Source organism: Podarcis vaucheri (assembly GCF_965113315.1).
Source record: "Podarcis vaucheri genome assembly, chromosome: 13".
Classification (NCBI taxonomy): domain Eukaryota; kingdom Metazoa; phylum Chordata; class Lepidosauria; order Squamata; family Lacertidae; genus Podarcis; species Podarcis vaucheri.
This window is the reverse complement of record NC_138751.1, coordinates 58,387,055-58,401,506: the sequence shown is the minus strand read 5'-3', so window position 1 is coordinate 58,401,506 and position 14,452 is coordinate 58,387,055. Positions and strand designations below refer to the sequence as shown.

The following is a 14,452-nucleotide window of genomic DNA, read 5'->3' as shown; positions in this document are numbered from 1 at the left end:
AGGTCCAGTCATGACTGACTCTGGGGTTGCGGCACTCATCTCGCTTTATTGGCTGAGGGAGCCAGCATAGAGCTTCCGGGTCATGTGGCCAGCATGACTAAGCTGCTTCTGGCGAAGCAGAGCAGTGCACGGAAATGCCGTTTACCTTCCCGCTGGAAGGTAATTTATCTAATTGCACTATGACGTGCTTCTGAACTGCTAGGTTGGCAGGAGCATGGAATGAACAATGGTAGCTCACCCCGTTGCGGGGATTCGAACTGCCGACCTTCAGGTCAGCAAGTCCTAGGCTCTGTGGTTTAACCCACAGTGCCACCCGCATCCCTGTCTTTAGTATACTGCCAATTGAATAGTTTAAATAATTGTTTTTACTAATACTTTTATTGATTTTCTTCATTTTGTGAAATGCTTTAAGGTTTTTTTACAATCAAGCTGTGCATAAATTTAACAAAATAAATAAATAAAATTTCATTTGCGCTGTTTTCCCCCTGCAGATGCCAATGCTGGCCCACCAATCATTGCTGGCCCGGTATTGGGCACAGAAAACCTATTTTGGGTGGATACGTACTTAGGCAAGGAAGCTGCCAAACCTGAAGCACAAAACATTCCCACACAAGACCATGTGCACCAGGAAATTTTTGCATAGAGTGATGTTTGGATACTCTACAATAAAGGCAGCAATGCGGTAAATTTATTTCTACGGAAGAAAATTCCCAACAGGCCCAGATAAAGCCCAGTGGCAAGGAATGTAGATCTAAAGCAAACATATGTGCATCTGAGAGAATTAGAAAGCCACTGGCTTAATCCCCTTGGGAAACACTGCAAAAGGGTTTACCCAAGAACTTTTGCCTTCTGTCAAACTGTTTGGCTAACCAGTTACCCAAAAGCATACTGGTAGGACAGGTCTCCATCATATAGATGAAAAATAACACATACCTTAAAATTAGCTTTTAAAATCAGTTCCACAACTATTTTTAACTCTCACACACAGGAGAGGAGGGACTTCTCAATATATTCTTTACCACCACATTTTTGTGAGGAAAGCCTCTGTGGCCAGACCCTGAGCCTGATGAGGCCTGTTCTAAGTGGAATTTCTACCACTGGGAAAATATATTTTACCAGTGACAACACCTTGATGGAGATCCTGCTCATGGAAAGTCCCCAGTACTCTGCTTTTATGTAGCAAAGAGACCCCACCTGCACACAAACACACCTTTGCTCCGCAGCCTGCCCAACTGCCTCGGGCTCACATCCCAGAGACCTAAGTATCCCACTTCTCTTCCTTCCCAAGGCCCAGCATCCTACTAAATGAATAAACTGGGTTATGCTAAATGTGGCGAGGTGGACTATGGGGTGTGCACCTGTGTCTTACTGTGAGTTGCAAAACCCCTCACAAAACTCCAACAAGGAGCTGCACTCACTCCATTTATTGTAGGAATACATTTACTCCCCCTGCAACAATTGCTTCTGGAGGCAACCCTGTTTCAACTTCGGTCACATAATTTCCCCCAGAGTTCTTGTCTTTAGGAGACATTGAACAGCCTCAGAAAGAGTTCCTTTTCTAAGTCAGCAAATACTGTTAGCGTTCTCCAGCCGGCTGACTCACACATTCAATGGGTGGAGGTGGATCTCCCTTGCAAGTCACAAAAGCAGGACAACCTAATCCATAAGACACCATCAGTATGCAACCACTTTTTAAAAATAACCACAGCCTGAAAACACAAAGCACATACTATTAGTTTTGTGAAGTGTCAAAGAAGAAATAAGCCTGTAGGAATATTGTACATACTAGGAGAGGATATACTGATTAAATATTATCCTTCCTAACTCATGCTAGTGAGTCATACAGCAGAGTTCATTCCCCATATATAGCAGGAAGCTACGTGGTAGATTCGTTTGAATCTCTATATTTAAGCAATCCAATCTGGCTTTGTTCAGACTGGATTTTGTTCCTGGTGAGACCCCTTTTATCCCTTCTAAAAAGAATAAAGACACAAGAAGCTTCTTTTAAAAGTAACAAGAAGTTTACCCACAGTCAGTTCACAGCTGGATCCCTGAAGGCAGGCTTTACAGCGTGGCTTACATCCTTGTAAGGATGGTCCCATGTGCCGCTGGCAGAGAGCCAGCAATGCAGTCCAAGAGAAGAAATGGCATCAGAAGAGAATCAAAGAGAGAAAGATGACTGCATGACTGGACCTTTTGTAGGGTCTGCAAGGGTCACACCCACCTACCTGTTCACATGCAGGAGGAGGGTGCTCCAGACCAGGTGGAACAGGAAGTTCAGCTGGCTGGATCAACACCCCCCTGTCTGTGTCCACTCTAGGCAAACAGGAAGTGATGTACTTAACTGCTTATGTTACATCCCATAAAGCTGACACAACCTTAAAATATATTTAGCATTTGCTCGACTTCCGGAGGCGGCGCGAACGGCAATGGCGGTCTCCTTCACGCTGTGAAGGGGAAGCTCCGCAGAAACGGGTCGTCCGCTACGGCGAAGCGGAGACCCAAGTCGGAAACCCACAGGCAGCGAAAGCCGGTGGTCGTGGGACTCGGCGGGCACCAGCAGCGCCCCCCGAAACGAAGAAGGGACCTCGTAAGGGGCTCCGGAACGTGGAAGGGCTGGCGCGGTGCTGTGAGTCGATCGCTCTTTCTGTGGAGTGAAGCCGCATAGCTGCTGTTGGTGAGCGCTGACCTTTTTTCCTGGGAACATTCGGCCAGAAAAGCAACAACCCGTGAGTAAAGGAACTGAATGAATTCGGGACTAAATTGATTTAAAATTCGGCCAAAGTGGGAGACGCAACCAGGAAGTCCGTCTCCCAGTTCTGTTTAAAGATTTAAAGCAAGGACTTTGATCTGTCTGGTGCCTTTCAAGCGGTGCCTAAAGGAACTAATCCGTGCATTAACTGAACCGACTTTGTTGATATTAGTGGATTCAACTCTTCTATTTGTGGACTTTGTTTTTACCTCTTCCTTTGGATTTACAAACTTATCAAGGAAACTAGGCAGTCGGACTGCCAGACTGTCAGAACTGTCAGATTGTGGACTTTGTTATACTGGACCGTTATATTTGAGTGCTACCTGAACTGTTACATTGAAACATTGTTTCTGGCACTTTTTAGAGACATTGTTGTACTTTAAAGGCTAACTCTGCTAACTATAAGAGACCTGAAGGTCTTCTGGAATTTTGAGGCTGTTTTGACATTGTTTTAAATGTTTCGAGGCTTTGGAACAACTTGAAAAAACTTTTTATGAACAACAAATTTGTTTTCCCCCTCAAGATACGTTTGAACCCCCCCTAGAGGATTTTGGATTTACAACTGTCTGGGACTTGTTTTTTCTTTTCTCCTTTCCTTTTTTTTCCTACTCTCTGGGCTTGTGGATTCCCATGGGAATTGTATACAGTTTGACCTTGGCACGTAGACAGAAGTGGAATGAGCGGCACTGGGAAAACAAGATCAGCCAAAGCTAAAGCTAAACAAACGACTTTAACTTCACAGCTGCGTAGATCATGTGTTCCTGCTATTTTGGTGGCACAAAAGGAAGAAACTGAGCAGACTAGGCCGGAAGGTATGGCTGCAGGACGATCTCCCTCAGTACTGAACAAAATCTTTGAAAAGTTGGAAGGTCTGAGTAAACAAGTGGCTGAGCAATCATCTAAAATTGATCAAAATACAGCCAGTGTTAATAAACTGACCCAACAAGTTGCTCTGAATGCACAGTCAATTGGGAAACTATTTGAAGCCACCACAGAAAATCGCAAATTGGCTGAGGAAGCTAATCAGAAAGCTGAAGCTTTAAAGGAGGAGGTAAAACCTATGCGCAAGCAGATTGGTGATCAGCAGGCCTATCTGTCTATGATAGAACTACGAAGCAGGGAAAACAACTTGAGATTGAGGTCAATCGTAGAACTTGAACAAGGGGACCTAATCGAGTACCTGACAAAAGAATTCACAAAATTTTGGCCTTTGGAAGAAGACAAGGACTTTTAAATCGTGAGTGCTTTCAGACTTGGAAAAGTAGTGAGGAAAGACAAGCCCAGAGACTGTTTGATTGCTTTGAGAACAAAGGAGGAAAGAGATAAGATACTGAGCGCACATTTTCAAAAGTCACTTGAAATTCAAGATTTGAGAGTGGAAATTTATAAAGATATCCCAAAACAATTACTGGAACTCAGATCTAGCTACACAGAGTTGGTGAAACTGCTGAGGAGCAATTCAATCGTCTTTAGGTGGGAATTTCCTCAAGGATTATCTTTTACATTTAGAGGGAAGAAAGTGAAAATCAAAACAGCCGAGGATAAAGAAAGGTTTCTGAGTGACAACGGAGAAGACCTTCAGAAAGGGATCGCGGGAGTTCCAGGGTCTGGGCCACTGCCTGTACCTACACCTTTGGTGCCTGAAGAACAGAAGAAAGAGACACCACCACCAAAGGGATAACAGATTTGTCCAGGATGTCTCTGCAGCTCTTAAGTTGCAATATTAATGGCTGCAACTCCCCGGAAAAAAGGAGAAGGATATTTCATCTATTAAAGAAAGAACAATTAGACATTATTTGCTTGCAGGAAACACATGTGACCAGGCTCCATAGAAAAGTGCTAATCAACAAGAGACTAGGCCAAGAATTCATTTCATCGGATCGAGTGAAGAAGAGAGGAGTGGTGATATACGCAAAGGAGAGCCTGTCACCAAAATTCCTTTTCAAAGATGAGCAAGGAAGAATTTTGGCAATTGAAATACAAACACAAGGTGAAAAGTTTTTGATATTGGGAATCTATGCACCGAATGAGGGGAAATCGGAATTTTACAAGAAGCTGCATGAGACAATGCTGGACTATCTGGACTATAGCAACATCATTATGATGGGCGACATGAATGGGGTGGTATCTACAAACATGGACAAAGCGCAAAGCCAAAGTGTGACAAAAGAGGGCAGACTACCAAAAACCTTTTTTGAACTAACTGACAATATGGACTTGATTGACATTTGGAGGACAAAGAACCCCCTGGGAAGAGAGGGGACATTCTTTTCTGAAGCCCAACTGACATGGACAAGAATCGACCAAATATGGATAACTAGAGGACTGGCACCTAAGACTAGAAAGGTGGAAATCTGCCCAAAAACCTGCTCCGACCATAATGCAGTAAAGATGGAAATGGGACTAACTCCAACCGGCTCCTTCAGATGGAAGATGAATGACACCTTGCTAAGAGATCAGGAGATCATTAAGAAGGCCCAAAAGACCTTAAGAGACTATTTTGAAATAAATTTGAACACTACAGTGGAAAAAAGAGTAATCTGGGACGCAAGTAAAGCGGTTATGAGGGGGTTTCTGATACAACAGAATACGATAAAGAAAAGAGTGCAGAATGAGAAAAAAGACAAGATCTTGGAGAAAATAAAGGAAGGTAAGAAAAAGCTAAGATCGAAACCAAAGTCACAGGAGATTCTGAGAGAAATCAAACTTTATCAAGCACAATATTCTAAACTGATAAATCAGGAAGTTGAGTGGAAAATTAAATTAATGAAACAAAGGACTTTTGAATCGGCAAACAAATGTGGAAAACTGCTAGCATGGCAGTTGAAAAAGAGACAAAAATTGAATACGGTTACTAACCTAGAGATTGAAGTGAGAAATATCCAGAACCCTGTGGAGATTAGAAAATGCTTCCAGAGATATTTCAAACAACTTTATACTCAAGGGCCGCAAAAAGAGACTGAGATAGACCAATTTTTAAGAAGCAATGGATTACCAAAATTATCTCAAGAAAATAGGACAATACTGAACTACAAAATAACACAACAAGAAATTGAAGGTGCCATTCAGAATATGCAATTGGGCAAATCTCCAGGGCCAGATGGGCTTACCTCCAAGTACTATAAGACATTGAAAGATCATCTGATACAACCACTAATGGAGGTTTGCAATGAGATCATGGAGGGGAAGAAGGCACCGGAATCGTGGAAAGAAGCTTTCATCACATTGATACCTAAATCGGAAACTGAAAAGACACAACTTAAGAACTACCATCCCATCTCTCTCTTAAATGTGGATTACAAAATTTTTGCAGACATTTTAGCAAATAGGCTAAAAAGAGTGTTAAATGAAGTGATTCACAAAGATCAGGCAGGCTTTCTCCCTGGCAGGCACTTGTTTGATAATACAAGGAATATAATTGATATTTTGGAAGTTTTGCAAATGAACACTAATACAAAAGCAGTATTGATCTTTATAGATGCGGAGAAGGCCTTTGACAACATCTCATGGAAGTTTATGAAGAAAAACCTTGAAGGGATGGGAGTGGGACGGGGGTTTGAAAATGGCATAGATGCAATTTACTCAGAACAAAAAGCTAAATTGATAGTTAATAATGTGGTGACAGAAGAGTTTAGGATTGAAAAAGGAACACGACAAGGTTGCCCTATTTCCCCATTGTTATTTATTTCGGTCCTGGAGGTGCTCTTGAACATGATCAGAGGGGACCGGTTGGTTGAAGGAATCCAGGTCGGAGCCAAACAGTATAAACTTAAAGCTTTCGCAGATGACCTGGTCTTGACATTACAGGAGCCAGAATCTAGTACGAAAAGGGTGTTAGAACTGATTCAAGAGTTTGGTCGGGTGGCTGGATTTAAATTAAACAAGCAGAAAACTAAGGTTTTGGGGGGAAATTGACAACTTTAGAAACAGAAAGGTTTCAGAAAGAGACAGACTTAAATGTGGTTAAAAAGGTGAAATACCTAGGGGTAAATATGACAGCTAAAAATCTGAATTTATTTAAGGATAACTATGAAAAGTGCTGGTCAGAAATTAAAGAGGAGGGTTTGCCCTGCCAGACTTAAAGTTGTATTATGAATCAGCAGCTTTCTGCTGGTTGAAAGACTGGCTACTTCTTGAGAACACTGATATTTTGGATTTGGAAGGGTTCAACAATGTATTTGGATGGCATGCATATTTGTAAGGTAAAAGCTCATAGAGCTTTCAAGAACCATATTGTCAGGAAGGCAGTGTTTAATGTCTGGATAAAATACAAAGATTTATTAGAAAATAAGACCCCAAGGTGGTTGTCACCAATGGAAGCTAAGGCTCAGAAAAGACTCAATATGGAGGCCAAATGGCCGAAATATTGGGAAATACTAGAAAAAGATGGAGACACTTGGAGACTGCAGAGTTTTGAGAAATTAAAAGACAAAGTGCGAGATTGGTTACACTATGCTCAGATCAGGGAGGCTTTCAACTTGGATAAGAAAACAGGCTTCCAGGTGGAAAAATCGAAATTAGAAACAGAACTGTTAGAACCTAAAACTAAGGTACTTTCAAAAATGTATAACTTGCTGTTAAAATGGAACACACAGGATGAAACGGTTAAATCAGCTATGATAAAATGGGCACAGGACATTGGCTACAACATTATGTTCGCTGACTGGGAACGATTGTGGACCACCGGTGTTAAATTCACGGCATGCAATGCCTTGAAAGAAAATATTATGAAAATGATATATAGGTGGTACATGACCCCAGTCAAGCTTGCAAAAATATACCATTTACCAGACAATAAGTGTTGGAAATGTAAAGAAACTGAGGGAACATTTTTTCACCTTTGGTGGACGTGCCCAAAGGTCAAGGCCTTCTGCGAAATGATCTATAATGAACTAAAAAAGGTATTTAAATATACCTTCCTTAAGAAACCAGAGGCTTTCCTTTTGGGCATTGTCAGCCAAATGGTGTTAAAAGAGGACAGAACTTTCTTTATGTATGCGACAACTGCAGCAAGAATACTTATTGCAAAGTACTGGAAGACACAAGATTTGCCCACGCTGGAAGAATGGCAGACGCAACTAATAGACTATATGGAATTGGCAGAAATGACTGGCAGAATCCGGGACCTGGGAGAAGAGACAGTGGAAGAGGACTGGAAAAAGTACAAGGACTACTTGCAAAAGCACTGTAAATTGTATGAATGTTAAGATGATGCAGGATAGAAAATAATTGGGCATCAGTAACTTAGTGGAAAGATGTACGAAAATAAGCGAACTATAAGAACAAGGTTGAAATTTTGATTAATATTATGTTTAATTTAAATATCTAAATATTTGATAATTAAGTTTAAAATTGGAGACACAATATTTGAAAATTACAAAATAAGATTTGAAAGAAGGTGAAGCACTGCTGAATATAACTTTATAAATGGGAACGCAGGAAAGGGAGATGTGAGGAAGTCCGAAAGGAAGGTTATGGAAATTTGGTTTATTGAAACTTAATTATGCTGTATGTTATCTGTTTCGTGTTTATTTTTTTTTCTATGTTGGCGATGGTGTTTTATGTGTTTGGTGATGTATTGTTTAAAACCTTTAATAAATAATATATATATATATATATATATATATATATATATATATATATATATATATGCTTTCGTAGATTTTCACGGGTACAGGAATGCAGGTTTTGGTGTCTTCGGGTGTCTTCCCGTGTAAGAGTCGGGGTGTCTGTGCGACGTTTCGACGAGGTCTCACTCGTCATCTTCAGGCTGGTGCTTTCGGCTTCTTGTTACTGGAACAGAGCAGAGTCTGGTGTTTGAGTTCCTATAAATACTGTTGAGGGGTGTGGTGTATAGCCTCCTTGGCATTTGCTGATGGATTTATGGACAGACGGCTTTATTTGCTACGAAATACAAATATTTGTTGGGGGAATAGTGTGATTTCCCCCTCTGGGTCTTATCAAGATCATAGAATCATAGAATCATAGAATCATAGAGTTGGAAGAGACCACAAGGGCCATCGAGTCCAACCCCCTGCCAAGCAGGAAACACCATCAGAGCACTCCTGACATATGGTTGTCAAGCCTCTGCTTAAAGACCTCCAAAGTAGGAGACTCCACCACACTCCTTGGCAGCAAATTCCACTGTCGAACAGCTCTTACTGTCAGGAAGTTCTTCCGAATGTTTAGGTGGAATCTTCTTTCTTGTAGTTTGGATCCATTGCTCCGTGTCCGCTTCTCTGGAGCAGCAGAAAACAACCTTTCTCCCTCCTCTATGTGACATCCTTTTATATATTTGAACATGGCTATCATATCACCCCTTAACCTCCTCTTCTCCAGGCTAAACATGCCCAGCTCCCTTAGCCGTTCCTCATAAGGCATCGTTTCCAGGCCTTTGACCATTTTGGTTGCCCTCCTCTGGACACGTTCCAGTTTGTCAGTGTCCTTCTTGAATTGTGGTGCCCAGAACTGGACACAGTACTCCAGGTGTGGTCTGACCAGAGCAGAATACAGTGGCACTATTACTTCCCTTGATCTAGATGCTATACTCCTATTGATGCAGCCCAGAATTGCATTGGCTTTTTTAGCTGCCGCGTCACACTGTTGGCTCATGTCAAGTTTGTGGTCAACCAAGACTCCTAGATCCTTTTCACATGTACTGCTCTCAAGCCAGGTGTCACCCATCTTGTATTTGTGCCTCTCATTTTTTTTGCCCAAGTGCAATACTTTACATTTTTCCATGTTAATATTCATCTTGTTTGTTTTGGCCCAGTTCTCTAATCTGTCAAGGTCGTTTTGAAGTGTGATCCTGTCCTCTGGGGTGTTAGCCACCCCTCCCAGTTTGGTGTCATCTGCAAATTTGATCAGGATGCCCTTGAGTCCATCATCCAAGTCGTTGATAAAGATGTTGAATAAGACCGGGCCCAAGACAGAACCCTGTGGCACCCCACTAGTCACTCTTCTCCAGGATGAAGAGGAACCATTGATGAGCACCCTTTGGGTTCGGGCAGTCAGCCAGTTACAAATCCACTGAGTGGTAGCATAGTCAAGACCGCATTTTACCAGCTTCTTTACAAGAATATCATGGGGCACCTTGTCAAATGCCTTGCTGAAATCAAGGTAGGCTACATCCACTGCGTTCCCTTCATCAGTACATATAGTTTCCTAGGGCAGAATCATCAGGAGGTGTTGCTTGTGTTGACACAGTCACCATAAAACTCTGCTTTATCTTTCATTTACTGGGATCCTTTCTATACTGCAACCCACCCCAATTCAGTTCTTTCACATAACCACCTTTATGGGCTGAAACTTGGCCTACCATCCTGTAAAGCCAACCAGGATTTTGTCATCACTGCTCCTTGCAACTAGAGCTAATTTGGAAGGAGCAACTCAATTAACTGCCAACTATGACACTCTAAGCTTTCCTCCTCCTGGCTCTTCCCTTGAAGCCCCACAGAGAATTCCCACAGCACACGGCAACCTGTAAACCCCAAAGTCCTTAAGTGGCCTTGTCTGAACATAATGCTTAAAAAAACACTGTTTACCACCACTGGAATGAATCTGAGCAAGTCCCGCATCACAGTCCAGTGCAGCCAAAAAGAGAAGAGCAGAAAGATTCATCTCCTGTTTTAGAGTAACCATGGTTTGTCATTATGTCCAAGGCAGGATAAACTGCAGGATAAACTATGGTTTGTTCAAACAAGCCAGCTTCAAATTGTGAGTTATGATACACATGGCTTCAGTGGAGAGGGGAACACACAAGCCTGGGGCTTATTTCCTTAATGTTAAACCAGCATTCACCCACCTAGTGCCCTTAGTGGTAAAGCAACATTCACAAGTAGTGCTGGCTGGAGCTGTGGTCCAAAACACCTGGAAGGCAGCAGGTTGTTGAAGCCTGTGCTAACCACAGTTCAGCATTGTCATCCAAATGAGGTCAGTGTGTGAGGAAGTAGGAAGAGGACAACTGCCTCCATGCATCTTGTTGGTGGCCGGAGGAAGCAGGATGCTGACCTAGAAAGTCCACCATGGTCTGCCCAGTGTGACTCTCTTGGTATATGTCTATTAGCAGTGATAGGACCAGAACCTCCACATTAAATGTAAACTGCCTCCAAGTGCCTGGTGGGTTGTCCCTTCTAGGCTTCCTAAGGACATCTGGTTGGCCACTGTGGCAAGCAGGAGGCTGGACTACGTAGATCCACATTAGGGTACTCAAGCAGAGCTCTTAAGATGTTTTCAAGCTACAAAAGTCAATTGAAGTCTGTAGTATCCACTCCTCCAAGCTGTTAGCCGAAAACTTGGTTGAGAAAGGCACGAGGCACTGTTCCTCCACAAATGGCCACGGTCAGCCAACCTCCAGGTGTCACTGGACTCCACCTCTCACCGTTGGGCTCATTTAATGCCTTTCACTGCAGTGCTGGCTGGGACTGTTGTCAGGGCACCATGTTAGCTGCCCTTGGCGCCTGACATGAACTGTGCCAGGTCCACAAAGCCTCTGTTTTCCCCCTTCATGTATCTGTTCCAAATAGCTTCCATATATTTCTCTGCTGCTCACAGGCACTTGCAGGACCCCAGATATTTTATTATTTCAACAATGGGTACTTCAAGACTGGATTACAGTGGTACCTCGGGTTACAGACGCTTCAGGTTACAGACTCCACTAATCCAGAAATAGTACCTCGGGTTAAGAACTTTGCTTCAGGATGAGAACAGAAATCACGCACCAGCAGCATGGCAGCAGTGGTAGGCCCCATTAGCTAAAGTGGTACCTCAGGTTAAGAACAGTTTCAGGTTAAGAACGGACCTCCAGAGCGAATTAAATTCTTAACCTGAGGTACCACTGTACAGATAAATTATCTGTCCTCACTTCAGATTTAGAAGAAAATCTCTGGTGTTCTTAAGTTCTTAACCTGAGGTACCACTGTACTGCAGTGCAACAAAATGTGGGACTTTACAGATGCTGGATCCAGAAGCTGCCATTAGTGCAGAATGTTGCAGCACAGTTGCTGACAGGCGTAAGCCCCTCAGACCCTCTGATCAGAGATTTTCACTGGTTACCAATTTGCCATCAGGCCATGTTCAAGGTGTTACTATTAGTATATAAAGCCCTTATATGAGGGTTAGCTCATCGAAAAAATCTGGGAGAGAGAGGAGATCCCAGCAACTTTAGGGATGCCAAAATTATCAATCTCTTTAAAAAAGGTGACAGAATGGATTGCGGAAACTATTGAGGCATCTCTTTATTAGCTGCGGCTGGCAAATTTCTTGCAAGCATCTTAGCAAACCATCTCTTAACAATATCCAGTGCGATCCTCCCTGAATCCCCAAATGGTTTTAGACCTTCTAGGAGGACAGTGGACATGATTTTCACTGCTCAACAGCTTCAAGAAAAGTGCAGAGAGCAAAACCAACCCCTGTATATGGCATTTATTTACCTAGCTAAGGCCTTCGACACTGTAAATCATAATGCCCTGTGGACCGTCCTTCTGAAAATTGGCTGCCCAGATAAATTTGAGAACATCATTTGGTTCCTCCATGATAATATGATGGCAACAATCACAGATAACAAGGCTCTCAAAGTGAACCATTTGTAGTGGGATCAGGTGTTAAACAGGGTTGTGTTATTGCCCCAACTCTATTCATTATTTTCATTGCTACGATCCTACACTTTGTTGAAGGGAAACGCCGCTCCTGTGTAGAAATCATATATTGAACAGATGGAAAGCTCTTTAATCGAGCAGGCTGAAAGCAAAGAGTAAGGTTACTGTAACTTTAGTCCTAGAGCTTAAGTATGCTGATGACAATGTAGTGTATGCACACTCAGAGGAAGACCTCCAAACCATCCTAAATATCTTTGCAGAAGCTTATGAAAAGCTTGGCCTATTGCTCAATATCCAAAAAACCAAAGTGCTGCACCAACAAGCACAAAACAATCCTTCTGCAGCACCACAAATCCAACTCAATGGTGCAATGCTGGAAAATGTCAATCACTTCTACCTGGGCAGTTATCCTTCCACAAGGGCCCACACTGAGGCCGAAATCCAGCATCGCCTGAGCTCTGCAAGTGCAGCTTTCACCCAATTGAAGTGCAGAGTGTTTGAGCACTGGGACATTCACAGGGAAACCAAACTGCTTGTTTACAAAGCTGTTGTACTACCAACCTTACTGTACACTTGTGAAACATGGACCATTTATAAACGCCATCTCCAACTCCTCAAAAGATTCCATCAACGGTGTCTCCGAAAAAATTTACACAGCACTTGGGAAGACAGGTGAACTAAAGCCAGTGTACTGGAAGAAGCAAAGATCACCAGGGTCGAAACGTTGATTTTTCAACATCAACTTCATTATATTGGTCATGTTGTTCAGATGCCTGATTATTGTCTTCCAAAGCAACTACTCTATTCAGAACTTAAAAATGGAAAGTGTAATGCTGGTGGTCAGCAAAAGAAGTTTAAAGGCTCTCTCGAGGCAAATCTAAAAAAAAAAAAAGTAGTATAAATACTGACAACTCGGAAACACTGGCCTGCAAGTGCTCCAACTGGAGAACAGCTTTTACCAAAGGTGTCATGGGCTTTGAAGACGCTCGAACTCAGGATGAAAGGGAGAAGTGTGCTAAGAGGAAGGCATGCTTGGTAAACTCTCACCATGATCAAGTCCCACCCGGAAATCAATGTCCTCACTGTGGAAGGACGTGTGGATCCAGAATTGGATCACAGTCACTTACGAACCCACTGTTAAAACTGTGTTTATGGAAAACAATCTTACTCAGCTATGAGTGATTGCAAAAGAAGAAGACAGGGAACCAGGCAGAGGGCCTTCTCGGTAGTGGCGCCTGCCCTGTGGAATACCCTCCCATCAGATGTCAAGGAAATAAACAGCTATCTGACTTTTAGAAGATATTTGAAGGCAATCCTGTATCGGGAAATTTTTATTGTTTGATTCTATTTTTAATATTCTGTTGGCAGCTGCCCAGAGTGGCTGGGGAAACCTAGCCAGGTGGGAGGGGTCTAAATAATAAATTGTAATTGTAATCATAATTATTTTATGTCTAATGTTTTACAATTTTTTATGTGCTGTAACCTGCCCAGAGTGGCTGGGGAAACCCAGTGAGGTGGGTGGGGTATGAATAATAAATTATTATTAAACACAATTGTCAGGGAACTGCCATCGGAGGGAAGAGGAGAGGAAAGTCGCTCCAGTGATGCAGGGGAGGGAACTAGCAGGGAGAGAGAGAGGGTTTCCACAGGGGAAAGAAATCCAGGGGACACCAGGGAGAAAGGGGAAGCCGGGAGCAAGGTGGAGGGGAGGCTCAGAGACTCTTCCAGTGAAATCAGTGGAGAGAGCACAGGACCTCCGCTTGGCACGCCCACGCTGCGCAGAAGGCTTCCACGCAGAGAATCTAGGAGGAGACTTGGTGTCAAGCAACTTTTATGTTGGAAGAAATTTAGGTCCCGCCCACTGACGGATTCTGCCAGTGACTAAGACAGTCGCGTTTCAAGGGCTGTCAACCAGGGAAAGTTTTAGCTGCACGGCTAGCTTGGAGCAGTTTGCAGTTTACGCACAAGCAACCCCAATTCCCATTACAGCAATCCGTCAGTCTCTTGTTGCTTGTGCGGAGAGCAGCAGAGACAGCGTCATGAGTCAAACTGGAGGGGCAGGCGCCGGAAAAGGGGCCAGGAAGGAACCAACGCTCGAAGAGAG

The 14,452-nt window shown here is 43.0% G+C and overlaps 1 protein-coding gene across 6 annotated transcripts in view; it reads right to left on the bottom strand.

The window, feature by feature from the left end:
* GRK3 (G protein-coupled receptor kinase 3) overlaps nucleotides 1-14,452 on the bottom strand; it is a 185,423-nt gene that overhangs the window by 97,053 nt on the left and 73,918 nt on the right. Inside the window, exon 1 of one of the 6 annotated variants that reach the window (XM_082196090.1) lies at nucleotides 12,910-12,927. The exons of the other annotated variants lie outside the window; for them this stretch is intronic. The gene's annotated coding sequence lies outside the window, so the exon portion shown is untranslated. Of the gene's footprint in view, nucleotides 1-12,909; nucleotides 12,928-14,452 lie in introns of those variants that run through there. 6 annotated transcript variants of the gene reach the window in all.